Source organism: Accipiter gentilis, chromosome 6, assembly GCF_929443795.1.
Source record: "Accipiter gentilis chromosome 6, bAccGen1.1, whole genome shotgun sequence".
In the NCBI taxonomy this organism is placed as follows: domain Eukaryota; kingdom Metazoa; phylum Chordata; class Aves; order Accipitriformes; family Accipitridae; genus Astur; species Astur gentilis.
This window is the reverse complement of record NC_064885.1, coordinates 7,358,143-7,385,558: the sequence shown is the minus strand read 5'-3', so window position 1 is coordinate 7,385,558 and position 27,416 is coordinate 7,358,143. Positions and strand designations below refer to the sequence as shown.

Genomic DNA, 27,416 nt, shown 5'->3' with positions numbered 1-27,416 from the left:
GGCTTTGATGCTTGCTCCCACCAGAGCCACCCCACTGAAAAAGCCATGGGCTATTGTTCCTTGCAGAGTCCAACGCTGGGCGCGATGTGCTGCAGCCCATGGTGGTTGGCATGTGGATGGTGTACGGAGGATTTAGGAGGTGTCCTAGGAGCCAGCTCTGTCCTACCAGGCAAGGAGTGTGCCTGGACCTGCCTAAATTTGGGTGCTGCTGTGGGGCAGGGGTGAGGGGTAGCAGTTTTGGAGGATTTTCCCTGCAGTTCTGTGGGGATCAGTTTAATTGCCCCAAACACCTGATTCGAATCTGTTCTTGAGCCTGAGGTCTCCTCTTCCAGGGTTTGGCTGGCTCTGCTCTGCCTCATAAGGCATCACTTTCACTGGAGGGCTCATAAAAGGGAGAGTGGAAGAGGCTATGCACAACAAGGCAGCCACAAAATTGCCTCTGGTTTCGGTTGAGGAATTAATGCCAAGAAGCAAGTTACAGCCCTGCGTCTCCTTCTGAAGTGTGAAGCCTGAAATCATCCAAGGGCGGTTGCAAAGTCAGGCTCAGCCCCTGCAGGGGACCGAAAACTGCGAGTGAAAGGGGCAAAAACCAGCATCTCTGGCACATGTGCCTGGTGGTGTCCGAGCCGCAGTCAGGGGGTTCGACAGCTGTTCAATATCTTCTCTGTGGTCTTTTCATGCAATAAAACCCTAAAGTGATTGTAGATCATAGCAACATTATGCAAACCTTCATTTGCATAATCATTATGCAAATCGAGATGGATAACCAGCTTTAACCAGACTCAAGTTGCTTTCAAGTGCCTCTTTCTCGGCTGGTACTTCAATCACTTAAAGGACAAAAACCAAAAATGCACTAAACCCGTTAACTTTCTTCTTCTCTTGGTTAAGCATTTCACTGGGGCAGGGAGGGAGAGGAGGTGGCATGTGCAGGCACTGCAGTACCCGAGTGGCCTGGTGGGGTCACTGGTGGCTTTCACATCCAGAAGCCCCAGAAGGGCTGTCCGGAGCTGAAAGCCCTCGGCTTGACACCGAAGGAGCCCAATGCATCCTCTGCTTTATCCCAGCTTTTTTGAGACATTTGGAAAGTCCCTGGCCGCCTTCATTTGAAAGCACTTGGTGGGATTGTGAGGACAGCTGCACAGGAAATGATGGGATATTCAGGTAACTTATTGGTAGCTAAGTTGCTCCTGTTGCATCGGAGGGGTGAAGAAGTTTAACTGTCTCCTGCTAGAAAAGTAGGTATCAAAGGTAATAAGTACAGCTGCATGGAGGAAAGTGAAAGAGATGTCTTGCTCATGCTGTCCCTCCCCTGCTGATACGGAGGGATCAGTCCTGGAGCATCCCATCCCTCCTGTCGCGGAGGTAAGGGAGCTGGACTGGGATGTTTGTCCCTTCAGGAGGGCTGGCACGGGCAAGCACAAGCATTGCACGCTTCCATCTCCAGCGGTACTCTTCTCTTTCCCCTCCTCCTGTGAAGTGCTTTCAGCACAGTAATGGTTCAGTGGCTGGTGCTGACAGCCCCTTCCTGGGGAGCCGGGTGATGTTAATTCATCGCTGGCCCTTGCTGCTGGAGTGCTGCTACAGCGTGAGCCTGCATCTGTTACAGGACGCTGCTGCTCACGCTTGCTTTCCCCGCTGGCCCCGTGCCCTGGTCGCTCACCACCATCGCCTTTCTCTCTGGTTCTGCCTCCTGCCAGCCCTGCCTTTCCTTTTCCTGCTTGCCTAGCTCAGATCCCTGCCTGGGATGTCTTCTGGATGTGTGGCTGCTTTCCAGCTCTCACAGCCTCCGTAATGAGAGATGGGAGCGTTAATCATTAGATGCTTCTCATTTTGCTCTCTGGAAGGAAACTCGCAGTTGTGGTCCTCGTAGACTGGGTCTCGTGTGCCCCTTCTGCATTGGGTTTGTGCTAGGCTGGGTCAGGAGCATGGGTGGCTTCTTGGTGATCTGCAGATGCCTGTGTGATGCAGCTGTGCAAAACCTCAGCTCTTCTCACTCTCCAGATCCTGGGAGTTCTCGGGTGATTTCTAACCAAGCAACTGCTCCTATCTGCTGTGTGGTTAAGGGATATCGCTGAATATCCCCAGAGAAAATAGATTAGGAAGAGCATAGGGCGACCCAGATGGGGGACATGAAGAGGTCATGTATAGACCTCATTAGTGACAGCAGCCCAGGGCTAGATGCAAACCTGCCTCACCAAACCTAGATGTGTTTCAGCATGGCCCAACCCAGCTGACACAGTGACTCAGGTTTTCTGCACCTACCTGCAAACTCCCTGGCCCCGTGGCAGGGAAATGGGGCCAAAAGGGTTGTGGGGTGCCCCGAGAGCAGGGTTGGAGCTGTAGTGGTGGAGGAATTGGCCTGTGGCCCTCAGGATGGGGAAGTATGTGGGGCTTGAACAGGTGCCATGGGCACACACCTCTGCGGAGCAGCGATGGAGAGTAAATAGCGAGACAGTCCTCTTCGTGGGTCCTGCACCTTATAAATCTTCCCTGCTGTAGGTGCTAGCTCCAGCCTGCCGTGTCTCTGCCCAGGCTGCTACGCTGGTGTCTCAGCCCCTGTCTTGTGGAAGTATTAACCTCCGAGTTAACTGAAGGGGGAGTTTATACTAAGCAGGGCTATCAACATGCAGATATGAGCCCTTCTCAAGGTCTGCACTCAAACAGAAAGGAGGCAGGTAAGGAACTTCAGTTTGCTTAAATGAGGACCAAGGTAATACGGTGTCTGTAGTTCTTCATGTCTGGCCATGAGGAGAACTGCTGACAGGTTAGAACTGGCTGAAAGTCTCCTGTGGTTATCAGTGTGTTGAAAGACTGAAACCCCTCCTGTGGCAGCAAAACTGGTGGGGGTGGTGAGGGGCAAGATCATGGTAGATGTGTGGAGGCACAGATGATGCTGACCTGTGGGAGCCCAAGGATCTAAAAAGTTGGAGAATGGGCGAGAGCCTGCTTAAATGCGATGAGGTTTTACTGGCAAACAGGATAAATTGCTGAACCATCTGTTTGTGAGCTTTAGGGAGATGATTCAAGAGCCGGGGGTAGAAAGAGGGGCGACTTCAGGAACACTTTGTGTCTTGAAGAACAAAACAGCCCCCAACTGAACTGAAATAATGGATGACTTCATAGTGCAGTGCCTGTGCACACCGCAGCCCAACTCGCGAACAAACCTCATCCCCACTGACAGAGGAACATTAATTGCTGGCTGGGAAAAATAAAAAATAAGAAGAAAACCCATGACTGCCTGAAGTAGGAGCAAATGTAATTTGATTACAGCCCCTGCCTACTGTGCGGGTCTGCCAGGATGGCAGGACAAGACAGTAAGCAATGTGTTATACTCAGTGTTGTGAAACTGGGCTTTTTTTGTTGCATCCTCAATAGCGCACAGGTGTAGGGAGGAGGAGAAAACAGACAAATGTGTTGGTGAATGCTAAAAAAAGTATGTTACCTAAAAATACAGGTAGCAGTTGGAAGGAATCAAAGAAACTAATGGTCTATGAATGACCAGAAAGGTCAAAGACAATAAGAAGACACTTAAACAGAGCAGGGAATTTATTTCTGTGCCAAAAATGGCTCTGTTAGAGACAGATGGTAAAACTGTAAATAGTAGAGTGGAAAAGGTAGGAATGCTCCATAGATATTCCAAATACAGAAGAAAAGAGGCAGGAGGATGTCTTTGCCACAGGCAGTGCTATGGCTGGCATATAAAACCCACCATTTGTAACGCAGGAGGCTGCGTGGCAGCCTGAAGAGCATCTAATGTTTGTCAGCCTGGATATGGAACCCTAAAGTAGGCAGCTAGGCAGTGCACCAAATTGCTGCTGCTTCCACCCAGATCTTCAAAAGCCGGGAGATTCCCCAGGGGCCGGAGGGATCCCAGTATTACTGCAACTCTTGGGGAAGAAATTGGGTCACCCTGAGGCAAAGTCATGGGAGAATCCACTAGAAATCTTACTGGTGAAGGAGTGGGCACTGGGAATGCTTTTGCAAGTTGGCATGGCTTGGTGAAGGGTAGGTTAAACTGTAGTGGCGTCTTTATGGCAGGTCTCTGGTCTGGAGGCATCTACGTGGTTACAGGGCGTTAAGATTTGAGTGTATTAAGATTTCTTCAAGTCCTTTGGCTTAGTACCATGTGGCCTCTTGTTTCCTTCAGGTGTGTTGTGGAGAATTAAGAGGGTCCTTATTTGCTGGGTAGGTCATTGATGGCTTTCAAAATGCAAGCATTAACGGAGGGATCAATGAGTGTGTGTTTCCATCGGGATTTCCCGTGGATTCTTGGTTCAGTGTCATTTAATAACTTGATGAGGAAAAGGTAAAATTGCTGGCGTGCTATGAAGGAGGCATGGCAAGGGGGAGCAAATATTGAGCAGAGGAGGCCTCAGTGGCAGCGACGGATTAAATGATCCCACCATTCGATCAGACAGGGCCACACAAAGCTGCTGTTACAAGCTGCTGGGAACCAAGAAAAGCCAGTTTGTTTATATGTACATGCACAGGGTGAAAGATCATCCTTTAAAATGGGGAGTAATCAAAGGGCTCTGCTGTCAGCACAGATAACTGCCCCAGGGGCTCCTCTCAACACAGAGCAAGTGAAGGACTGCTGGGGTCCCAGGTGACCCCCTTCCAAACAGTCAGTACCCTGGGTTCGAGCTGGCGGGGAGCAGGGAGCAGTTTCCAGGATAAGCCTGTCTGTTAGCTGCAATCAGCATTATCTGTAATAACCATCGTTACCGTTGTGGCTAATGGCTCATTATCCAGTGCTGTAGTGGGTCAAGTGAGTTGTTCCAACAAGCTGCGAGGTCAGGCCTGGAAGAAGGTTTGAAAAGTGAGAGGTGAGAATGACAGGGACAGTGGATTGGCTGGTTTTCCATTGCGTGATGTGTAAATGTGGGATTTGGGGGGGATTTTGGGGGTGGGTTCAGGAGGAAGGCTGGCCCGGGGGACAGCCCTGACATGGCTGCAGAAACTTCGCTCCATCAGCATCCCTGTACAGGCCCAAGGCGATATACGGGTCTAGCGCCAGCTCACTTTGGATAACACTTTATACTGGAAGGTGTCTAATCATTGAAACAAGCTGTTCCTGTTCCCCTGGGATGCAAAGGGTCTGGTCCCCCTGGAGTCACCCATCTCTCGTCACAGCTGATTTGGAGTGGCTGGGTGGGGTGGTTACATGCATTATTCTTTTTTAAGATGAAAATAACTAAATAACACTCTGAGCCCCCGGCTCCCACACTGGAATCACAACTGGCCATGAATAATTTATCTTCAAATAATTAATTATTCAGCTTATTTCTTCATTAGCTGAAGAACCTGAACTCAATTAGCTGCTTACCTCCACAAAAAAAAATCTGAAGCAAATAAATAAAATACAAGCAGCTCTTTACCAAAACCACAAACCACCCACTGGTGACCTGTTATACCAGGCTCCCTAAAGACCTTTCCGAGTGCGGTATTCCCACACTGTTGCCCACCCACGGTGGTTGAATTGGATCAAGGCCCCTCAGCGCTGCTGTGGAGACAGTCCCTATAAAGCTGATCTAAACCAACTGGGATGGGGTGGAGATCACCGAGGAATCTGGTTAACCTCTCTCAGCCTAGCATCCAGAGCTGCTTTATTTAAACTGACATACTCTAATGTGGGGGGATGCTGCCTTCTCATGTCTTTAAAATATTGTTATGTTGTGGTAGTGGTATCTTTGTGCCTTCTAAAATTTGTTCTTTGGGGTGAGGCTTGCCCTGTGCCACGGGCTACGGATGCAAACCCTGCTGGGGATCTGCCTGCCTGATCCTGCCTTCACGGCTGTGTTGGCAGAGCTGGGTGAGATGGGCATCTCTGCTGGCACCAGGAAAGCTGCCCCTCTCCCTTAGCTGGCATTTCTGATCCCACTGGGGCTTAGTAAGGTGGGTCTGGGGGGAAAAGCTGGTGTGAATTGGCAACTGTTGCTGCTGTCCTTTCCTTGCCCGTTCTGCTGGTTTGCTTCGCACGCCTGTAGCTGCCCAGGTAGCGCAGAAGGGGAGTCTCCTGGGAAAAGCTCCTCACAGGAGCTCTCCGGTTTTCCATGCAGTTACTTGGGTTTGCTGGTGGTTTGTAGCTGACAACAGTAGTGCCCTGGCCAGGGCTTTCACTGAACGGATCTACAGACCTGGTGTGTTTACCTGCCTGGGTTTGTCACTGCTGGGCCATTAGCTGGCCTGTGAGCTAGTCCAGTGGCCTGTAAGTAATACACTGCTCTGTGCTATGAGTCTTCATTGCTGTCTGCTCGCTGGGATTAGTTCATCAGTAATGTTGCACCTGGAGACCCACGTCATGGTGTGACTCATTGTGGTGCTGGCTGGCCTGTGCTCTGGTTGAAGACATTTGGGAGAAAAAATGGTAATAATCAGCTGTGCACAGGTCATGGTTTCCTTGGTGTCGGAGCAGTTCATCTCTCTGCTGTGGGCTGGCCCTCACGTTTGCATGGGTTACAGATGAGCAGAGGGTCTCAGCTCCTCTCTTGGGTACTTCACGCTTATGTGGCCATCTCAACCCTATCTATTTATGCTTTCATTTTAAGGGCCAATAACCTCTCTGCCATATCGCACCATGCTGAAAGTCCCTGCTGGTGTTTTATCACTCCTGGCACTCAGCTGTGTTGTCCTTGGCCTTGCTCTTTCTTTCCTCCTCCGTTCAATGTCAACCCAGGCTTTGGGATCAATCCTTTTTACCCTGTTGTTCCAGTGTCTGTCTCAGCTGGAGGAGCCTGTCGCTTGGGTTGTGCAATTCATCCTGATTGCTTTCTCTGAAGAAGTCTCTGTACAACTCGCTGCAGAGTTGGAGCACGCATCTGCCTTCTTCCTTCCTCCAATTGCTCAGGGGCCTTTGCTCCAAGAGTTTCCGCACCAGGCCCGCGATCCACTTGCAGCTTTTAAGATCAGCTGCCGCAGACTTGGCAAGGAAGAAGCCAGAGATGTCAGGGACGCTTCCCTGGGGGTGGCAATCTCTGATTTCATGTCTGTGTGTGCATCCAGGCTGAGGTCAGGCAAGAGGAGCTCCAGACTGCAGAGGCGCCGGGTGAGGGTGGGTGGCTGGATGTCCTTTTGCTTCTGTGGGAGAAGGAGCTTGGGGAAGGGCCAGAGCTGGGACAAGCTTGCCAGTTGTCTGGCCAGTAATTCCTCATCTTCACAGCGGGTTTGGAAATACTCAGCAGTCCATGGCTTGCAATAGCAGCTTCTCTCTGGCAGCCCCCAGGCTAGCCCAGTGGAGCCAGCCTTTTGGTAGCTGGAGGAAACCCCCTAGTTTCAGTGACTTGTGGACTCTGTGGCCGTAGTGAGTTGCTGCAGCTCAGCCTCGATGGTGCAGGGTGCCCTGGGCTGCCCTTGGCCTTAGGGCAGCGCCGATGGTCCAGACCAGGTCCCATGCACCCGCTGGGTCCCTGTGTGCTGCAGTTCCCCCATGTGCTGGCCGTGCCTGCTTGTTGGCACTCATGTTGCTGGGCCAGAAATGAGGTGGCTTCAGCTGACTCTTTTCTGATGACTTCTTTAGATACCCTATGCCTCCAATCAGTCTCTTACTTTCTTCCACTGCAAGATGTGTCTTTATGGTTTCCCTGCTGCCATCAGGGTTACAGTCCACTCGAGTGATCCTGAAACTTGCTGACACAGTGTTGTGGTTGTGCTGGCACGCTTATTGCCATATCAGACCTCCCATCCCTGGTCACCAACATTTAACCCTGCTTTCATCTCCTGCTGCCTGTGATGGCAGCTCCTCTTTTTCTCTCCATATTCTGTTTGAGATGCAGTTTTCTTGAGCTAGCTTTGTCAGCTCCACATTTCCCTGCATTTCTGCTGACCCTAGTAAGAGCTATGCATGCTTTATCACACTCCTTTTTTTATTTGCGTTCTTTTGCCTTGTACCAGAGCCAAAAGGACCTCAGAGTCAATGTTGTGAAGTTCTGCAGCTGCATGCTCTGTACACCCTGTACCTTTGTGCATGTTCACGCAAAATTATGCTGTGTCCTACTTTGGGCGATATCCCCAGCTGTCATCTAACTTTGTATGATGCAACCCACACCTATTGCAAAGCCTTTGCTAGAGGCTGCAGGTGGCTTTCTGTGTATGTGTCTCGATCTACTGGCCGTATATTTGTTTTTATCACATGCACATTGGCAGGTTGTAATGACTGCTTTTATCTGTTCTCTTGGCAATCTCGGATAGTCTGGTTCTTCAGATGGCTTCTGCAAATGCTAATTTCTCTTACCTCAGTGATCTTCCTTGTATTTCTTCTGGTTGAGATTAGACTGTGTGCTGAAGGGTATGCATCTTGCAATTGCCTTCATTATCAGATTTAATGGGGTTGCTTACTGCTTGGCTCTTCCAGGGCCTTGCGTTTTCTCATGAAGAACTTTGCTGTGCCTAGTGGACATGAGGACTTGGGGAGGAGGGCTGTGCTTTTGAGACCAGGGAAGGCTGTAGTATATCCTGTCTCTAGCTGCCTGGGATGCAAACAGAGCCTGAAACATCAGCAGGGTCGCTTTAGAGGGCCGTTGAAATCATTACCTGACTGCACTGATGCAACCAGCTCCCCGCTGCCCACAGCAGGAGCTGCTCCCAGGCCTGGGGAGGGAGCAGTGTCCACCCCGGATGGACGGGGTGTCCCTGGAGAGATGCCACCGCAGCACCAGTGGAAGCTGCTTACTCCATAGCCTCCCAGGGGCTGGGACTGCTCTCCCACCATCCCTTTCCTCGCTTCAGCCCCTTCACGGGGGGGAGCATCGCTGCAAGCACCAAACCCCCTCCAGGGTCCCTGTACCTGGGGTCAGCAGCGTGGTCCAGCCGGGTGTTCGTGTTGCCAAGCAACCCGTCTCCCACCGCTGGGTTTCCATGGCGATGGAGCAGGAGTGCGGAGGGGGGGGTGGGTAGAAGCTGAGCAGATGCTGCTGCTTCTTACAGACCTGCACCCATGCCCAAAACCTTTGTACAGGCCTGCAGGTATGGGGATGCAAAGGGTGCAGGAGCCTGGTTCCTCTGTGGGCACGGGGAGGGTGCAGGTGGGGAAGTGAGAAGCGGGTGACCTTGGTGGACCATCAGACCTGTGCAAGGGGGGGTTCAAGAAAGCCAGCTTGAAAGCTCGGTGCTTGACCGAACATCATTGGGAGCCTTTGAATGCGTAGTAGGGAATCGCTGAAGGCTAAGACGGCAGAAGTTGGGCAGGGAAAGAACTGTGTGAGCCTGCAAGGCAGACCTGTGTTTGATTGCTGCCCTCTGTGCTGAGGGTTCCTTGTCCCCTGATGCCGGTCTGTGTCTCATTCATAATTACTGGCCTGCTTGGCACGCCGTGTGCCCCTGCTCTGGCCGGTGGATGCACAGTGAATGCTGGTCAGCATGGGGGAGAAACACCCCCCGACTTGTTCTCCTTCCAGTCGGCTGAAATCTCAGTGGCAGCACCCTAGAGTGCTGTGTCAGCTGCGGACGTGCTCCTTGGCAGCCTCTACCACTGGGTAACCCTAGGCATAAAGTACCATCCAAAATTGCTCAACATTTCTGGGTGCTTTGGCTGCTCTGAAGAAAGCTTTTCTCGGACCATGAAATCCCTTTTGGTGCAGGGCTGTTGGCCGTGTGGCTCTGTGGGGATCCGACTGGAGCAGGCACAAGGAAAGATGAAGGCCCAGATGGGTGGCAAGGATTAGAGCAGGAGAGAAAGGAAGAACTTGTGCTTGTGCCCTGTGCCAGGAGTGTTCAGCCTTGTTCAAGAATAGTCCCTGCTCTTTCTGGTCCAGGAAATGCTGGGTTTACCCTTCTAATCCCACTAGGAAAGGCAGGAGCTGGAAGGACAAGTGTGCACGGCAGCTTGTCTGCTGGATTGGGGCTGGGAGCTTGGGCCACGTGTACCAGAGGGGGACCAGGGGGATTTTGCGTGACAGCTGGCTGTTCTTGCTGCCGTGCTGCCCCTCTGCTTCGGAGAAAGCATCTGCTGCCCTGACCCTCAGTGCCTGCTGACCCCTGCCCTGCCCATCCCATCATCTTACCATTCATCCCCTGGACAAAAGTGCACAAAAACCTCCCCAGAAAGCAGATGATCTGGTTAGGTTTTGCAAGCAGAACATCTGTGGCCAAGACTTCCAGTATCAACTGGTAATGGGTCCTCTTCCACCCAGAGGAGACCCAGGGTATGTTATAAAAGAAACCCCAGAAAGCTGGGACCTTCTGTAGGTAAGAGCTCCTGGGCAATAACACTGGAGAGAAACCTGGGGCATCTATTTTGGTCCTCTGCTGCCATGGACACAGCATCTCCCAGCCCCCTTCATGGACTGGCTCCTCAGGCAGAGTCTTTCAGATTGCAATGCCAGAGCTGGATCACAGGGATAATTGGACACTTCCTTCTACAGTTATTCACAGCCAGTTTCTGCCCATTTGTCCTCGTGCCAGCATTGTCTTCTGGCTTCAACAGCTTTTTTCTCCCTTCTGTGTATTTAGACCCTGATGTATTTATAGCTGACAGTGATATTCCCTCTTGGCTTTTGGTTTGCTAATATGGGCTTGTTCCTCATGGTCTCCATCTCTCCTGAACACAGGTGGCCAGATCCCAGGTTGTGTCTCTTCCTTGCAGCAGCGTTACTCCTTACCCTACAAGTGGGATGTACTTCTCCCCTCTGTATACCTAGACTATGTTAGCCTCATTCACAGCCGTGTGGCAGAGTTGTCTTGTAATCCTCCTTTGATTAACCTGGCCCTCTTTCTGAGGGACTGGCAAAAATGCAGAGAAGAATAATTTCAATCCAAGTACCTAGCCTTACACCTCGCGTTATGCTAGAATTTAATTGCACTTTTAGGATACTCAAGTCTTGCAGTACAATCTCATCTGAATTTTCCCCTGGGGAACAAGGTCTCTGTTCAAAGTGCTAAGCAGGCTTGGTCTCACTGTATGCCTTAGGCAGATTAAGAGAATTTTATTTTAATGATCAAATAAAAGGAGGATTCCTACATGGAGGCAGTGGTCCTCTGGTGCTGCCGTGATCATATGGTGGTTCCCATCTGCAGATGTTCTGAAGCTGCCTTTGAGATGTAGTGTCTGATGTCAGGTTGGTGAAGTTTCTCATCTCTTCTGCCTCACTGTTAATGCCTCCCTGTCTTTTTCTCTGTCCCAGCCCATGCAATGTTTCTTCTGTGTATTCCTGTAGTCTTCATCTTCAGGTGCTTTAGTTCTGTCCCGGTGGGTGAGAACAGTTGATCCTACAGACAAAGGGGATGTGGTAATCCACTTCGTCTGGTGTGATCTCCCCTTGCTAAGCCCTCGTAATGTTGTTTACTTACTTTCAATTAGCCTTGCTGTCTGAATCTGCTGTGAAGCCTCATCTACTATGAGATCAGATTAATGGGCTTGTGTCTCATATTTAAATACAGCCCCCACATGTGCTGTACGCCAAACCAATAATACTTTATCTTGATGTAATAAAAATAATTGCTAGCAGAAATGCTTTCCCTTGTGCCTATTCTTCACCACGCCAGGGAATTGCTCGTTCCTGTCTCCTGCTTCCCCATTCCACTTCCTCAATATGTCTCTTACCTCCATGGTCAAGTAGTGCTGGGATGTGCCCTGAGTTATCCTTTAATCTTTTCCCTAGTCTCCTCACATAACAACCCTTGTTCTTTCTCTCTTTAAGCCAGAAAGGTTCTGAGGCTCTATAACTAGCTATTTGTTTCAATACCTTTTTTGCAAGGTCTAACTCTGACTTGATGCAATTTCCACTTTGTTGAAAAACTGGTGACCTTCATGACCTCCATTCCAGGATTCCTCTCTTCCAATCTGTGCAGGGTCCCTGCTTCTTCCTAACACCTTTCTTCAGGTGACTGCTCAGCCCATTACCTTGCAAGTTCTTCCTTGCACGCTTTTATTTTTAGTTTCTCTTCCTCCTGCTCAGGATTTCTTGCAGCTCTAACACCTTTTCACTTGATGCAATTCCAGGCATCCTGCATGTTTGTGTTCATGACCTCTCTCCTGCTGACTCCACTAACCCGTTCCTTTTGTTTCTTGATGTCTGCTCTGCTTGAAATCAAGATCCTCAGTTGCAGACTTATTTTCATTTGTTCATTCACTTAATCACAAGTTGATTTAGGTCAAAGTATTCAATTCGGGGCTTATTTCTGCAATCAGCCCTTCCGTAGTATCTCCCTTTCTCACCAAAATGAAGTCTAAATAATCATTGCCTCATGGTTCAGGTGAACATAAACCTGGCAGCTTTCACATCCAGCTTTGTCTGCTCTAGGGCTGCAAGCAGCATCTGCTTTCCAGGCTCACCTGTAGACCAGAGCCATTGAAGTGGTTTCCCCAGGGTAAATGATTGAAGTGCCCCAGCAAGAATTGCTGCTTCACCTCCCAAAGGGGAGGGTTACTGCTTGGCCCCCATATTGCCAGCAGTTGCTATAAGCAGGGTTACCCCAACCACTTTTTCCTTCCTCTCACCCCTTTGAGTAATTCACCTATCCCCTATGTGAGTCTCCTCCATAGCATTGGTCTCCAAGGGTTCTTTGGAGAAGACGTCACTGCTTGCATTGCACTGCAACCTGCATCACTGCATGTGAGCAACCAGCAGCTAAAGGGGTTGGTCCTTAGGGCTTTCCCTGAGCTGAGCTAGCCCACATCTTCCCATCCAAGCCCTGTCTGCTTGGTCCCCTTGTCAAAGCTGAGCCTGGCCTTGGGAAGGCAATGCCGATGCCTCAATTTTCAGGGCTGTTTCACTCAGCCAGAGTCTGAGGGAGCTGGAGGTGGGCAGGAGGCCAGTGGCACAGCCCAGGCAGGGGACTGGAATTAGGCAGTGCTCTTTAATCCAACAGCGGTGCCCCTGGTTCAGTGCAGGGTGGTGGAGGTGGCGAGGCTGGACTTTGCAGAACGAGGCACCAGACTGCTGACTCTTAGGACACTTGATTATTTTCTGACACAGCCTTTTTTTTCTCCCCCCTGAGGAAACCCTGGTATAATGAAATGTGTATCTCGGGGAACTCATCCAGCAGGCTCTTGCTCTCACAAGGCTTGGATGGCTGGATCAATCTGACCTCCTAGGTCAGTGTGGCGTATGATAGAAATGGCCAAAAGAGCAAAATCAAGCTGGGAAGGTTGTCAAGAAGGCCAGAAAGGAAATCTTGTGCTCAGCTTTTGGTTTCTTGTGCGATAAAGCTGAATTTTCAGCAGCTCAGGGCAAAATGTAATTTTCTGGTTGGCTTTACTTGCAGTCCACCTGACTGCTCTTTTCCCCCTTGCTGCTCTGTGTCCGAGACGCCTGCATCCCTGCTCTTGCTTCTGCACTCCGGCTGCCATCCCAGGCCCTTGGAGGATCAGACCTGAGCCTGACACCCAATAACCATCCCACCATGGGACTGGACACGGTTGGGACCCAGCCACTGAGCACCCTGGGAGCTGCCAGAGCCCTGTGCACCGGCATGTGGCAGGATGGGGTCTGCTGGGGAGGCGGGTGGAAAGGAGGGGTGAGGAAATCATGGCAAATAGGAGCTGACTGCCCAATAATTGTGGACAACAAGGCTTTTCAGCAGGGCCATAAATCAATGGCAGATGGAGACACAATGGGTGGTGGTTATTGATTTCTTTTTTTTTATTTTTTTTTTTGTTCCACTGGTTTGCTGCCCGGCAGAGTGGAAAGGCTCTGGAGGCAGCACTGCAGGGGCTTTTTCTCTCCTTGGCAGCTCGCCCACCTTCCCTCCCCGCTCCTGGCTGCTGTGCAGGAGAGCAGCGCTCGTGAGTGGCAGCATCCATAACATCCACCCATGGAGCCTCCTGCCTGGCTGCGTTGCTGTGCCTGTCCCAGGAGCTGCTTTTGAGCCTGGGGGAAAATTTGAGGCTGGAGGCAGAGGCAGGGATGGGGCTAAAAAAAGGGCAGACCACAACTCTGGCCAAAGTCCCATCTCAGCATCTCTAGCAAGCCACCTCCACCCTGCCACTATCCATCTCACCCAGCCAGCAGCTTTCCTACTCCCCTGCTGTTCATCTCTGACTCGTCATGTTCTTCTGATGAATGCATCAGTCCCTGTTTCTACTCCTCTCTCTACCACTTGCAGTTCAGATGTGATTTAAGGGACCTTTTAGGTCCCTCTGTGGTGTCTCTGCTGTTCTGAGGGCGGATAGCAAGGCACAAACCTGGCACTATGTGGGGACCGATCTGAGGGACACCCTCCACTGTTGCAGTTACCAGCAGTGCTGGGGAAGGACAAGGTGTCCCGTGAACAAGAATAATGCTGCTAAAGGAAAAACAGCCCATGGGAGTGGGCAAAAGCCATGGGTTTGTGGCTGGACCCAAGTGCTAAGAAATAGGACTTTTCTCCTTGCTTAACCTTTTCTTAAGACCTTCCCTCCACCTCCTGTGCCCTTGGGTGGCCCAGCTTTTCAAGGAAGATCTTTGTGCAATGTCTATGCAGCACTTTGGGTAACGAGAGGTTCCCATGCCCTGAGCTTAGTTGGTGCTTCTGAGCACTACAGTAATGGTGAGGGTGTTGCTATTCTCTGGCTCGTGAAGGTAGTGTTATCCGCATGGGGGAAAGGGGATATCACTTTAGTAATGGCTTTCTTTCCAGCATGAAAAGCTCTGCCATTAGAGCTGGTCTGGGCAGTATTTTTTTCCCTTCCCTTTTGTTCAGGGCTGCACAGAGCACTTTGGAATTCATAAACTGGTAATTTATTGAACAAGTCTTTGGAGAAGGGAAGTAATGAAAACTGCTATATAAATTACAGGAGCGTTTGGGATCCTATTGCTGGTGGGAGCACAGTGGCTCCGTGGTCTCTAATGGAGCCGGTGTCTGTGTCGAGATACCTGCTGAGGAGCAGACGCCTCTTCAAAGCCATGCCAGAGGTGGGTGGAAATGGGATCGGGGCTGCCAAAAGCAAACGAGGAGCCACGTCCTTGGGAGATGGAGCTGTGCTTACTGCAGAAACACTGTTTGCCTGCACTGTAAGAGGCAGGGGGATTTACTGGCCCTCATAGCATCAGCAGCCCGTGGCACGGAGGGGCTGTGCAGGCCTTTTTGTTGAGTCAGTCTCTTTTTTTTTTCTCCCCCCCCTCCCCCCCATTCTGCATCTTTTGCTATGGGTAGGCAGAGCCCCCACTGCTCCCAGGCTCTGCTGGGTCCCTCCTGGCATGTAGTCTGCAGTGATGGAGCATGCTGGCTGCGGTGTTCTCGGATGAAGGAGGAATTATGGAGCTTTTATGCACAGGGGAATTGGCAGCTGCAACATGAGATCAGCTCCCAGCCTGCACCGCGTGGGCTGGATTTGAACCTTCCTGAAGCTCTGGGTTCAAAATCCCAGCCTGAGGCTGTGCTGCAGAGCTCCGGAGATGCTGCAGGCGATGAGCAGGTACATAGTGCTGGCAGGAGACACTGTTCCCTCTGTGGGACACTGTCACCAGACTGTGGTCTCGCTGCCACAGTCTAGCAAGATGCAGGGGTGATGGCCACGCGTGGCAGCTTGTCTGTGCACTCCCAGGCTGGGAGCAAATCCCTGTAATGCACCACTGCAGCTCAGGTCACCCTACTGAGCCTGCCCAAGGGAAGGTGGTAGGATCTTTTGGTGATACAAGAGTTGGGTTTGGTTTCTGAAAGCCTGACCATGCTAAATCCACTGTGTACACATGCTGTGGAGCCGAAACCTTTATCAGAGGTGCTTTTGGAGGAGCTGGGATGCAGCTGTGCAAGGGGCTGTGGAAAGCAAGGGGTGTGCATGGGAAGGGAGGTGGGGGCTGGATTCATGTGCAAGCTGAGGCCAGGGGCACCTGGCAGAGGTAAAATTATTGCAACCCACAGTGTTTTCTGTGTCTCTGGTTAATCAGGGTAATGGGCCGTTCACCTCCAGGTCTTGGCTCCCGTTCAACACTCCATCCTTACAAGGCCATTGGGGAACAAGGTTGAGGGGGGGGGAAGAACCCTTGCTGGGGGGTTGGCAATGCAGGCACTACCCATGGGCACTCCTTGGGGCTGCAGGGGCGAGGCTGTCCTCGGGGGCAGTAGGATTTTGGTTGCCTGTTTTTATAGTTACTGGAAACTCCTGCTGTGTTCCTCCAGCCCAAAGTGTTCCATGGTCACCGACGCACAGGCTTGCTCCGCATCAGCAGGGAGATCCTTAGTGAGAGGGAGCCAAAACATTAGTACAGGGTCACCAGGGTTTTCCTCCTGCTGTGCAAAGGCAAAAGCCCGTTTTCCGGATCATCTGATCCAGAGTGCTGTTAGGAGGCCCGATAGATGTGGCTTCTCCCCCACTGCTGAGCGCACCGTATGTCTTTTACATCTGCATGTGTCTTTGGTCCTGAGAAGGAGGAGGGTTTGGGCGAAAACTTCCAAGCCAGAGCTCCTGAAGGCCCCTGCGTGATGCTGAGCAAAACGCTTGCAGGGAAATGTGCCCTGCCCCGGCCCCCAGGTCTGCATGGAAACTGGTTTGGGGTTAAGAATGGTGTTTCAGTGAATCCTGTGAAAGGAGAGATGCGAGGTTTGTACCTGAGCAGCATAAATAAATGAATTAATGAATGGATTAAATGTAAATTGTGGCAGCTTTAAAATGAAAGTCATAGTTTCCAAAAGTGCTTTTAACCGGTACTTATTTCTGCAGCAATATAACTGCCAGCAAGAGCTTAATTCATTATCACCAGAACAAAATGAAGACCCTGTAAATTTGAAGTCCAATTTAATTTCCCCAGAAAGAGCTTTTTTTCATCTTTCTTTCCCTTTCCTCTCTCTCTCTCTGCCCAAGGAAAGAGGATTTCCATCACTTAGAGCTGTTGTGTGCTTCCTGCAAATGGGATTTTCTCAGCCTCCCCAGCTGCGGGCACCCACTTGCTGGGAGTGAGGTGGTAGCCTGTGGTAGGTCCATATGCTGGGGCTTTGTGCTGCATATCAGCCCTGCAAAAGGCCAGCATTGCTTTGGAGAGTTCAAGCTGTAAATGAGTACTGGATGGGGAGGGAAGCAGGGGCTCAGAGGGGAAAAAGCAATTTGTCCTGGGTTGCCTTGGGTTCATGGTAAAAGACAGGCAAGGACCTGAGTGCCTGAGTCCTAACCTACTGCTCAACCCCATGGCCGTCAGTGTCATCCCAAAAGGGATTGCAGGGGCTGTTGGTTGTACTTGAGGCAAAATCATCTGGGTTTGGAGACTTGCTGCTGGGAAGATCATGGCTTGTTGGTGAGTACCCCAGGGAAGGCAGGGATCTGGCAGGGATCTGGCAGGGATGGAGGTGGCCATGGGCCAGCTCCAGTGGTGGAGCTGGGTCTGCTGCCAGGGCTCCTGGGGCAGAGCAGCTGTCAGGCAGCTGAACCCATCCCTTCATGGGAGGCTCCGTCTCTAAACCAGCCCCTGACTCTCCATCCCCTCCCCTCCGACCTGCCTCCTCTTCCCCTTCAGCTTTGCTGCTGAGGAGAGGAGTGAGAGGGGTAGCTCGACTCTCTCAGCTCCATTAACAGCTCAGTTGGCCTGTACGTGGGGCTGGGGTGTGCGTGCATGCGTGTGCTTGTTTCCAGAGCTATAGAAAACCAGTAATAGCATGTTTCTGCCCTAAAATACAAGACAGACAGAGAAAATGGGGGAAGGGGCCTGATGCAGCGAGAAGAGCACAATGAAGCCTCTGGTCTCCATGGAGTCTTTGTTTGTACTACTCTCATTTCCCCGTCTTTCTTCTTCTGTTTTTTGTTCTATTTTTTTTTTTTAAAAGGAGTATTTTTAGCATGTACGGAAGAGCAGCGCACTGGTTCGCTGGATGCAGGGCAGTCGGGAGCAGATGGTGTACAAGCTTCTCACGCTGTGCTCCCTGTAAAAACACCTCTGTCTTGAGTCACCTCAAGGTTACTGCGGTCCTGGGCTCCCCATCCTCCTCCTCCACAGCTCAGACCTTCCCTGGCTCACCACCCTCATCCTCGGCTCCTGGGGCAGCTCTCTGCAGGGGCTGGACGGCAGCGTGAGGCTGATGATGGTACGCAAAGCAACATCTTCTGCAGGTGGGTCAGATGCATTCGGAGGAGCACAGGATGGGGCTAGTGCGCAGGAGAGATGCAGTGGCCCCTGGCCACCACCACTCCCTTGCTCTTGCAGATCTCTGTCCCCTCCCTGCACCCAATAACCTCATGGCATGGTGTGGTTTGGAAGTGTTTGTTTCAGGTTGCCCTACCGAGGCCGGCATCATTCTGAGCATCACCTTGTTTCACCACCATGGTGGTGGCTCCTGTCCCGGTGCTGCACCAGCAAACCTCCTCGCTCGCTCCTGAAACCCCTGGCAGCGAAGGGAATCCCTCCAGGTGTCCAAATGGAGCAGCCATCTCTGCTCAGCTCCTCAGCGTGCTCTTGTTAGACCATCCCCATTGCATTTAATTATAGATATTACACTCTATTCTCCTGCAAAAATTACTTGCAGGGTGCTCCCGGAGTTCATTTGAAACACGAAATTACTGGTGCAGCTTTCATATGGGAAGAATCGCTGCTGCGACCTGCGGGTAATTAACGAGACGGTGTACGGCCAGCAGCCCCAGAGTAATTAACGGCAGCAATAGGAGTGTTCTCGGTGGAGCCCCGCTTGCCGAGGCGCGTGTTTCTCTGCCACAGCAGCAGCCCTGTCGTGGTGCTGAGGCTGGATGTGGCTGCAGGGGCATCGTGTTGAGAAAACAGGTCTGTGGGACTTGTGAGATGGCTGTGTGAGAGCTACAGGAGTGAAAGCTCGCTGTGGGAGCCCTGGACATGTTGTTCTCCACACCTCTGCATGAAAATGCAGAAAGGAGGAGGAAAAAAACATGAATGAAATGGGGGCTGTCAGGGAATTGCACCTACAGATCACACTTGCTGGGGTGTGTCCTGCATGGGCATGGCTGAAATGTTCTCTTCCAACACCAGCTGTTCTCCCCTGCAAATCAAATATTCAGTATAATATTTAAATATAATTAATTCATGTAACTTCAGCTTTTATACTATAGTAAAATATTCATTTTCAGATAGTATAAAGGTTGAGACTACATCCATCAAAAATTAAGAAAAAAGGATAAAGCTTGAAATGAAACACTTCCTCCCCTGTACAACACTGGATGCTGGAGAGGTGAAACAAGGGAGCTGATTTCCCGCAGTTTGCTTCTAGCAGCTCTAGCCCCTTCACTGGGTAGCAAAGGATGGGTGCAATGGAGTTTCTTATGTGGCACTGGAGGAGAGGGAGGTCCCTCAGGAAGAACCTGGGTGTTCCTAGTGCCAGGAGAGGACCTGGGCAGCTCTGGGAACTCACCAGGGAAAGAGAGCTCCTTTTTCTTTAGCATGACCACCTCATGTGCAAATGGAGCTGGAACCAATCTAGCTTTTATCCACGCACAAAATAAACCATGCTCCAAATAACACTCCTTGCAAAACAGCCTAGAGGAGAGATTCCCCGCTTTCATACCTCCCAGGCTAGAAAAACCACTGGTTGGGTTTTGGGGTCCTTCTGGAGGCAGGTTGGGTGGGGTAGCAGAGTTGCTCCAGCAGCAGAAGTTTCTCTTGCCTGGGAGCCTGGCTCCATCTCTGCCCAAGGAGGAGGGTTTTGGTCTCCTTCCCATACAGCAGAGTCGGGGGAATTTGAGCCCAGGTCTCTCCCATCCCAGAGGATTGCTGTAGTCTGGGGATACGGGATGCCCAGGAAAAATTATTGCCGTGCAACACTTCAGCTTGACATCAGTAAGGGAGGGAGCTGGGAGGTAGGACAGGAGGCAGACAGACTGTCCTGGATCTCTGCTGCCTTAACTGGGACATGTCACTGTTTCTCTTCACCGCCTCCAGCCGTGGCCCAGTGCCACAGTGGGGATTTACTGGGTGTGTTTGGCCTATTGATTCCCATAGTCAGTGCAGGCTCACAGGGATTTGAAAAGCGAGGGCTTGATTTAGCCACGGACCCGTCCCAGCGCCTGCCCTGACGGCTGGTCCCCTGCTCGGGCGCAGCGCTGCGGGTGTGATTTAGGCGAGCTGGGGACTGGGGCCACCAGCTGACCCCAGCCGCACCGCGCTGCGAGCTCCTGCTGGAAGATTTACATGGGGGCATAGTCCTCCAGTCTGGCTCACAACTCAAAAAGCACTTGGTGGAGGGAAACGGAGAGGGAAGAGTAATGATTTCAGCCTGAAGGGCAGCACAAGCTATCTCTGGACTGAACCTGGGACAATTAATACCTCCAAGATGGGTTTAATGGATTGTTTGAGATTTGGGGCTGTGAAGTACAATCGAAAGCAAAGTGTTTGACTATTGTTGTAATTGTTAACAGGCTCCTTTTGAAGCCCCGTGCAAAGAAATGGATAGACTTCAGCCATCAATAATATCGCTGGAGGAGAAAATTGAAGGGATATCTGCCCAATTAAATAACCTACAGGGCTGGAATTGAGAATCAATGTGGCATGAACGATGAGGTATGGACTACTGACGCTGAACACTAAATCCACCGCAGTCTCTGATTTAACAAAGAGAGAGGGATGGAGAGGAATACTGCAGCCGTGATTTCCCAGGCTGCGCACACTGGCCTTGGCGTAGCTGCTGTGAGAGTCGGGAGGTGGCCAGGGAACGTCTCGGCATCACTGTCCTGTGGGCCGGGACACGACGAAAGCGTGAGATCTTCAGAGGTCTTTGCTGCTCAGGTGGGAGCATGGGCAGAGGCAGGGCTGGCGGTGCAGGGGGATGCATGAGCGGATGGATCTGTGTTCCCAGGGAACACCTAGGAGCTGCTTGTGGATGGGAAATGGGGACTGCTGGGAGATGGATATGTTGTTTTCTGGATACGTTTCTCCTTCCACTTTTGGGAGACCTGTGGAAGTGGGAGCAGATTTGCTGAGACAAGTTTGAGTGTTTAAAGTGGACTTGTTGAAAATGAGCAGGGCGGTGAGGGGGACAGAAGGGCAGGTGGCTCTGGGGATGGGGCAAGGCATCTGCTGAGGACACGGGGCTGTGGCTGAAGAACATCAGATATCCTACATGCAGTGAAAAGGTGGAGAAGAGGAATAGGGTTTGGAGGAAGAACTGTGGATCTTCCCCCCCTCCCCCGAGGAAAACCCAGACTTGATCACTGGTGTCTGTGTGTGTTTTGCAGGACATACCACTTGCTGGCAACGCTGGGACAACCCTACCCAAAATGTCACTGGAGCCACCAAGGTGGAGTGGGCCCTCTGTCTCTGTGGAAGAACGATCCCATTGTCTGGGCCCCTTTCCAGCAGGGAGTAAGGGTAAGAAACATCTGCTCTGCCTGGCTCATTCCTCCTCCTCCCATCTTCATCAAGACATGCCCCACTGTGGCCTGGGCTTTGAGCCCCTTCTGCAGTGGGATGGCAGGTGGGGGTATGGCTGAATCCGTGCTCTGCCCCTTTAATTTCTTTAAAGGAAAAATTAATTTTGTCTTTGCCTAAGTACCCATCACTTTGAATTAATGTCTCTGATAGTGAAAATGACGAAGCAGCCAGGTTATTAGGCAAATTTTAATTAGAGGCTCAGATGGCCTTTACTAATAAGATTCTACAGTTCTTCCCCGGCGTTCTTGCTTTCCATCCATGGGGTCTTTCCAAGCCCACCTGAGGATGCATTTCTGTATTGTTCCTCTTCTCAGCACCCATGTGCTCCTCTGCATGGGCATCCAGCATCGAGTTAGTGGTTGGGATGAGATGGGGGTTATCGCTCAGTACAAGGAATAATGGTCAACAGCTCAGTGTCCAGATGGAGTCTGGTGACAAGTCGTGTCCCTCAGGGGTCCCTACTGGGACCAGTACTGTTTAGTATCTTCATCAATGACAGAGACAGTGGGATTGAGTGCACCCTCAGCAAGTTTGCAGATGACACCAAGCTGAACGGTGCCGTTGACATGCCTGAGGGATGGGATGCCATCCAGAAGGGCCTGGACAAGCTCGAGAAGTGGGCCTGTGTGAACCTCATGAGGTTCAACAAGGTCAAGTTTCAAGGTCATTCACTCGGTTGGGGGCAACCCCTGGTATCAATACAGGCTGGGAGATGAAGGCATTGAGAGCAGCCGTATGGAGAAGGACTTGGGGGAACTGGGGGATGAAGAGCTGGACATGAGCCAGCAATGTGTGCTCGCAGTCCAAAAGGCCAACTTGTATCATGGGCTGCATCAAGAGAAGGGTGACCAGCAGGTCAAGGGAGGTGATTCTGCCCCTCTGCTCTCGAAAGACCCCACCTGGAGTCCTGCATCCAACACAGGAAAGACATGGAGCTGTTGGAGCAAGTCTAGAGGAAGCCACGAAGATGACCAGAGGGCTGGAGCACCTCTCCTATGAAGACAGGCTGAGAGAGTTGGGGTTGTTCAGCCTGGAGAAGAGAAGGCTCTGGGGTGACCTTATTGCAGCATTTCAGTACCTGAAGGGGGCCCACAGGAAAGATGAGGACAAACTTTTTAGCAGGGCCTGTTGTGATAGGACAAGGGGTAATGGTTTTAAACTAAAAGAGGGTAGATTTAGACTAGCTATGAGGAAGAATTTTTTTACAGTGAGGGTGGTGAGGTACTGGGACAGGTTGCCCAGAGAGGTGGTAGATGCCCCATTCCTGGAAGTGTTCAAGGCCAGGTTGGATGGGGCTTTAAGCAACCTTATCTAGTTGAAGATGTCCCTGCTCATTGCAGGGGGGTTGGACTAGATGAATTTTAAAGGTCCCTCCCAACCCAAATTATTCTATGATTCTATTAGAGATGCAGAAGACCCCATTTCCTGGGGGATGCCCATTGCATTGGCTCTGCTGTACTGGGAGCTGATGTTTGCAGCAGTATGTACAGCTGTTGCAATAGCTTAGGTGATGTCAAGGCACGGCAGTATCTCAGTGCCACGGGATAGGTTTTCCCTCCCCAGGGGCTTCTGGGGTGGGAAAACCTCAACGATGGGCTGGCTTTATTTATCATTGCAACGAGCCCACACACTGCATGCTACCTCGGGAGCCTTTGCCAAGAGCAGGGAGACGTTTATAAAGCCGGTGCATTATGAAAGATTATTTATTCAGACTTTATGCAGAGAGTAAAGCAGTTCCCCCCATATGCATTCCTTTTCTCTATCCATTTGAAGTTGTTAAAAGGGGTAAGAAATTACCTAATGAACTGTCACCCCCCACATTTTTTCTGTCTGAATAGATGTGGGTTGGATCTAGAGAGAGCATCCCTGAGCTGGCTGTAAATCCAGCCTCCAGCCCAGCGTAGTAAAAGGCTCAATCCATTCCCAGGTGAGCCAGGCTGGTCTCCTGCTTCCTTGTGGCACAGCCAGCGAGATCTCCCTGGGCCAACACATGGCCCTGGCCACAGAAAGGAGGAAAACAGGAGGGAGGCCAAGAGGAACAGGCTCTTTTCTTCCATTCTTTGCTGGGGACAGGATCAAATCTCCTCTTCTCCTGGTGTGACCAAGCTTCTGTGCCCTGCAGGTACACATGTTTTTGTAATTTCACAAGTGAGATCCATCCATTAAGCTGCTGGTTCCAGTCACTCCACCCGGTGCAAAATAACTGACAAATGGGGCTCTGACCTACTTATATTATTTTTTTTTTCCCTGTCGGTGCAATGCGGCTGGAGCTGGGCAGGGAGCAAGGCAGGGATGCAGGAAGGGGGCTACGGCGAGTCTGTGCCTGGATCCTGGTTCCTTGGGGCTGGGGGCAGAAGATGAGGGGGGTGATGGGGCTCCTTCTCATGCAGCTGGTCCTGCACAGAGTTACAGCAGCTGCTCTGCAATTCCCTCACCCCCAGCAAAATGCTGCGGGGAGGGAACCTGCTCCGGGAAGGGAGCCAATCCAGGACGAAAGCAAGAAAAATCATCTGCTTTCATGGCAGAACTTGCTGTGTCCAATCTAGAGGTAAATAAGTTCCTGCAGCCGGGAGAGCATCCCTTTCAGCTGTGCATCCCGAAGCTGCTCCAGGTGCTGCCGGTTGCTGTACTGGGCTCTCCAGTGCCAGCAGGGCTGGAGGGACCCATCTCCTCCCAGCCTGGGGACACGGGTTTGTGACCACGTGTGCCTCTGCCATGCTGACTTTGTTATTCCCAGCACTTGACCATCCCCATGGATTCGCCCAGTGCTTGGAAATCTTCAGCAGGAGCAGTTGTATTGACAGGAAATGCAGGTTTCTCAAAATGGAAACTTCCCACAAGAAAGTGGTGGTTTCAATCAAATGTTGGTTGGGAGGGTGAAGGGAAGGGAAAAATACGTCATGGAGCATTTTGGTAAAGTGAAAACATCCTGTTTCCACACAGTTGGAAGGGAAAATCTTCAATTTTTCACCTCCAAATGATTTTCACGCTGACGTTTCTTTTATTCCTTGTCATCAGGCAGCTCTAAATATTAGAGTCTTGCTGCCAGAAGGAAACATATTGAGCAGCATCTCCCTGCCTTTCCCACTTTCCCTTCCTTTTCCTCCCTTTAGGCATTTGGAAATAGCGGAATTTCTCTCGGGCCCTAGAAATTTCACTGCCTCCTTGCCTCTGGCACAGCCTGAGAGTATTTTAAGCCTTTCTTGCACCCCGAAGAGCCACAAAACCCTGTCCCTTATCCCGCTCCTCCTGCCCTTGTGAGCACTACAGCAGAAATCGCGCCAAGCTGAGCCCAGCTCTTGCCCCTTTTGAAGCGCCAGCGTGCGTGGACATTCGACAGCTGGAGACTCGGTGGCGGTGACCAGCAAACAGGGGAAAGAAGAAGATTTATAAAGAAGATTATGCAAAAGAAGTAGTGGCCCTTTTTTTCCCCTTTCTCCTCATCTTGTGCAAATTACCCTATTATTCTGCTCCCTTAGGATGCCTGAGTGTCCTTATTTCTTCTTTTGAGCTAAAGTCATCCATGCATTAAATTAGTTCTCTGCCTAGAAATAGCTTGATTACTTTCTTCAAGCTGCAGTTAATGTGAGGTTCCCTGAGAGTTTCAAAAATAAAAATGGGGCAAAAAGGGAAGAAGGGAGTGAAGAAAGCGAGGAGCAGGGGCAGGATGCGGCCTGCTTGAGGCACTAGAAGATCAGTTTGCCTCGAGTATGAGGTGCCAGGGGAGGGGGCAGCGGCTGTCACCTGCGTAGTGTGACTGGAGGGGTCAGTCCCCTGCCCCCTGGGAGCAGTCATGAGGGCACATGGAATGGATGGGGCTGGACTCAGTGGCCCATGCGATCCTGTCCATCGTCTCTTCCTATAGCATTGGCTGGATAATGATACTTTTCCTCCTGGCTTGCCTCGAATTGTGTCTCAGATTTCTTATTTTTCCACGTCATTGCTCTGTTGAACTCTGACCAAAGGGAAGGAGGGAGATCTCCGTGGGACACTCCATCCCAGCACTGAAGATGGCTCAGTCAAGAAAACTGCCAGAGCTCAGGAAGACCCAGACTCCCTCAAGATCCCAGATTTTCTTCCCTACCATATATCAACCCCCAGCGCAAGGCTAACCTGCTCCCAAGGCAGAGTCTACTGCAGAGGACAGCATATTTGAGTAGCAAAATCTCACTTCTCTTAATGCGTTTGCTGTAATAACACCCTGTAGGAGCAGGCACGCATCGCCACCCCAGCCAGGATCAGCTCTTTAGCCCAAGGTGCAGGACCACAAAATGTACTCCTACTTCCCCGAGCTCCTCTCCTCCCCCCCGCCGCACCTCTGAGCCTGGTCCCTCATTGCTGGGGACAGCCAAGCTCCTCAGCCTTCCTCCACCTGCAAACCACGGCAAATTATCTCCCTCACATCCCTCCTTTTAGTCTGTAACCAGCAGGAAAGGCGAACGCTGAGCCCCACTCCCCTCCAAATTTGGCGTCCCTGGTGCCTCTGGGCTGGCACGGCACAACACCTGCGGCTTGCACCGACACTGGGGTCCCCGCTGGGTGTCAGGATCATCTCTGTCTTTCACTCCCTGCTCTAACGTGCTCTCTGTTCCCTTATTAACCACAGCTGGTTTTCTTCTCTTCACCCTTGTTTCCTTTCTGCAGAGCTTTTCCAAGGAGGCAGCCAGGGCCGAGCCTATCACCTAAGAGGGGCTGTGAATCTCAGATAATGGCCTTAAAGAATGTCCTGTGCTATTTTGTACTCATTCCTTTGTATCGCCTTGACGTTTGCGCTAGGTTTTGGGGGGGTTTATTTTTTTTCCCTTAATTCCCCTGACTGCTGCGCAGGTGTCTGCTCCCAGCTGTTTGCAGGAGCCCCAAGAGCTGTTGCCTGAACATCAGCTGCTAATTCAAGGCCAATTATCCCTCCTTTCCTGCTGCGTTTCGCTGTATCCTTTACAGAACTACATCTGCAGACGTGGGCCTTCATTCCTTTTTTCTCCTTCTTAGTCACTTTGCTTCCCACAGGTTTCTCCAAAACCCCCTTCATCCCTTTTACCGACTGCTGGAAGTAATTTGAGGAGCATCAGCATATCCACGGTGAAGGTGTGCGGCTGACATCCTCTCCTGAGACCTGCATCGCATCCCGTTGATGCTCTTTCTCTTCTCGGGGAGCAGACCAGTTCTACCAGTACCTGGGGAGTCGCTGGAGGGATCCCGGCGTGCAACTCTCCTGCGTACAGCTACTAAAGTAATAATTTGCAATTACCCAGAGCCCAGGCTGCCTGCCCAGCCCGGCCGGCATCCAAGCAATCAATTCCCATTCAGCGCGGTGGCCTCCCTTCCTGCTCTCACAAACAATGACAAATGGAGCACCGCATCAACTTGGATGGAGCAGCAAGCATCGGCAGGAGGAATAATTACCCATTTGCCAGATGAGATAGGACGTGCGGTTTTTCTGAGCTGCCTTCCCGGGAGCTGGGCAGCTCGCAGCGGTGGAGTGCAGAGGAGGGGAGAGGGTCCCCGCTGCAGTCGCAGAGCAGATCCTGGTGGGGATGCATCAGCAAGCGATGTTCTGGGGGTCCCCAAGGCTGGCACGTCTCCAGCGTGGCCGGGGAGAGGCTCCCCAGCCAGCAGTGAGGACAACGTAGCATTGCTGGGGTCCAAATAGCGGCTGTGCTATCTCTTCAGCTTCCAGGGCAGTGGTGGGATGAGCTTCTACAAAGCTCTCCAGATGTTCAGAGGGGACCAGGTGAGCCTGAGGTCTTCTCTATGGTCTCTGTAGGAGAAAAGCCACATCTGGAGCAGGTTTTGCACCATCCAGTCTGCCTTCTCCATGTGAATTCGCACTCAGAGCGTGGCTCTCCTGGAGTTAAAATGTACTCCCTGGCTCACTGTGACCGAGAAACAGAAGAGCGTCTTGCCATGGATGAGGAGGTGGGAGGATGAGCTCTCCAAACTGGGGTACACCAGCACAGAAAATGTCCCTGGGCCAGTCCCAGCCTCTTCCCCAATTGCTGAAAGAGAGCTAAACTGCTTCAGGAAAATCCTGTCCGTGCCGAGAGGTGGAATGATTCCTGCATGTTGCTACAGCTTTCCTCTTTTCTTCCCTTAATTAAAAAGAAAATGTTTCCCTCCAAAGTCATTAATTACTAATGACACAATTAGAACGAGTAAAGAGGGATTGGAAGAATAAGATGAAAA

At 51.3% G+C, this 27,416-nt stretch overlaps 1 protein-coding gene across 1 annotated transcript in view; it reads left to right on the top strand.

Moving 5' to 3' along the window:
* Positions 1–218: 218 nt before the first annotated feature.
* Positions 219–27,416, top strand: part of SUMF2 (sulfatase modifying factor 2) — a 221,877-nt gene continuing 194,679 nt past the window's right edge. The window contains exon 1 of the mRNA XM_049803556.1: positions 219–228. The gene's annotated coding sequence lies outside the window, so the exon portion shown is untranslated. The remainder of the gene's footprint in view (positions 229–27,416) is intronic.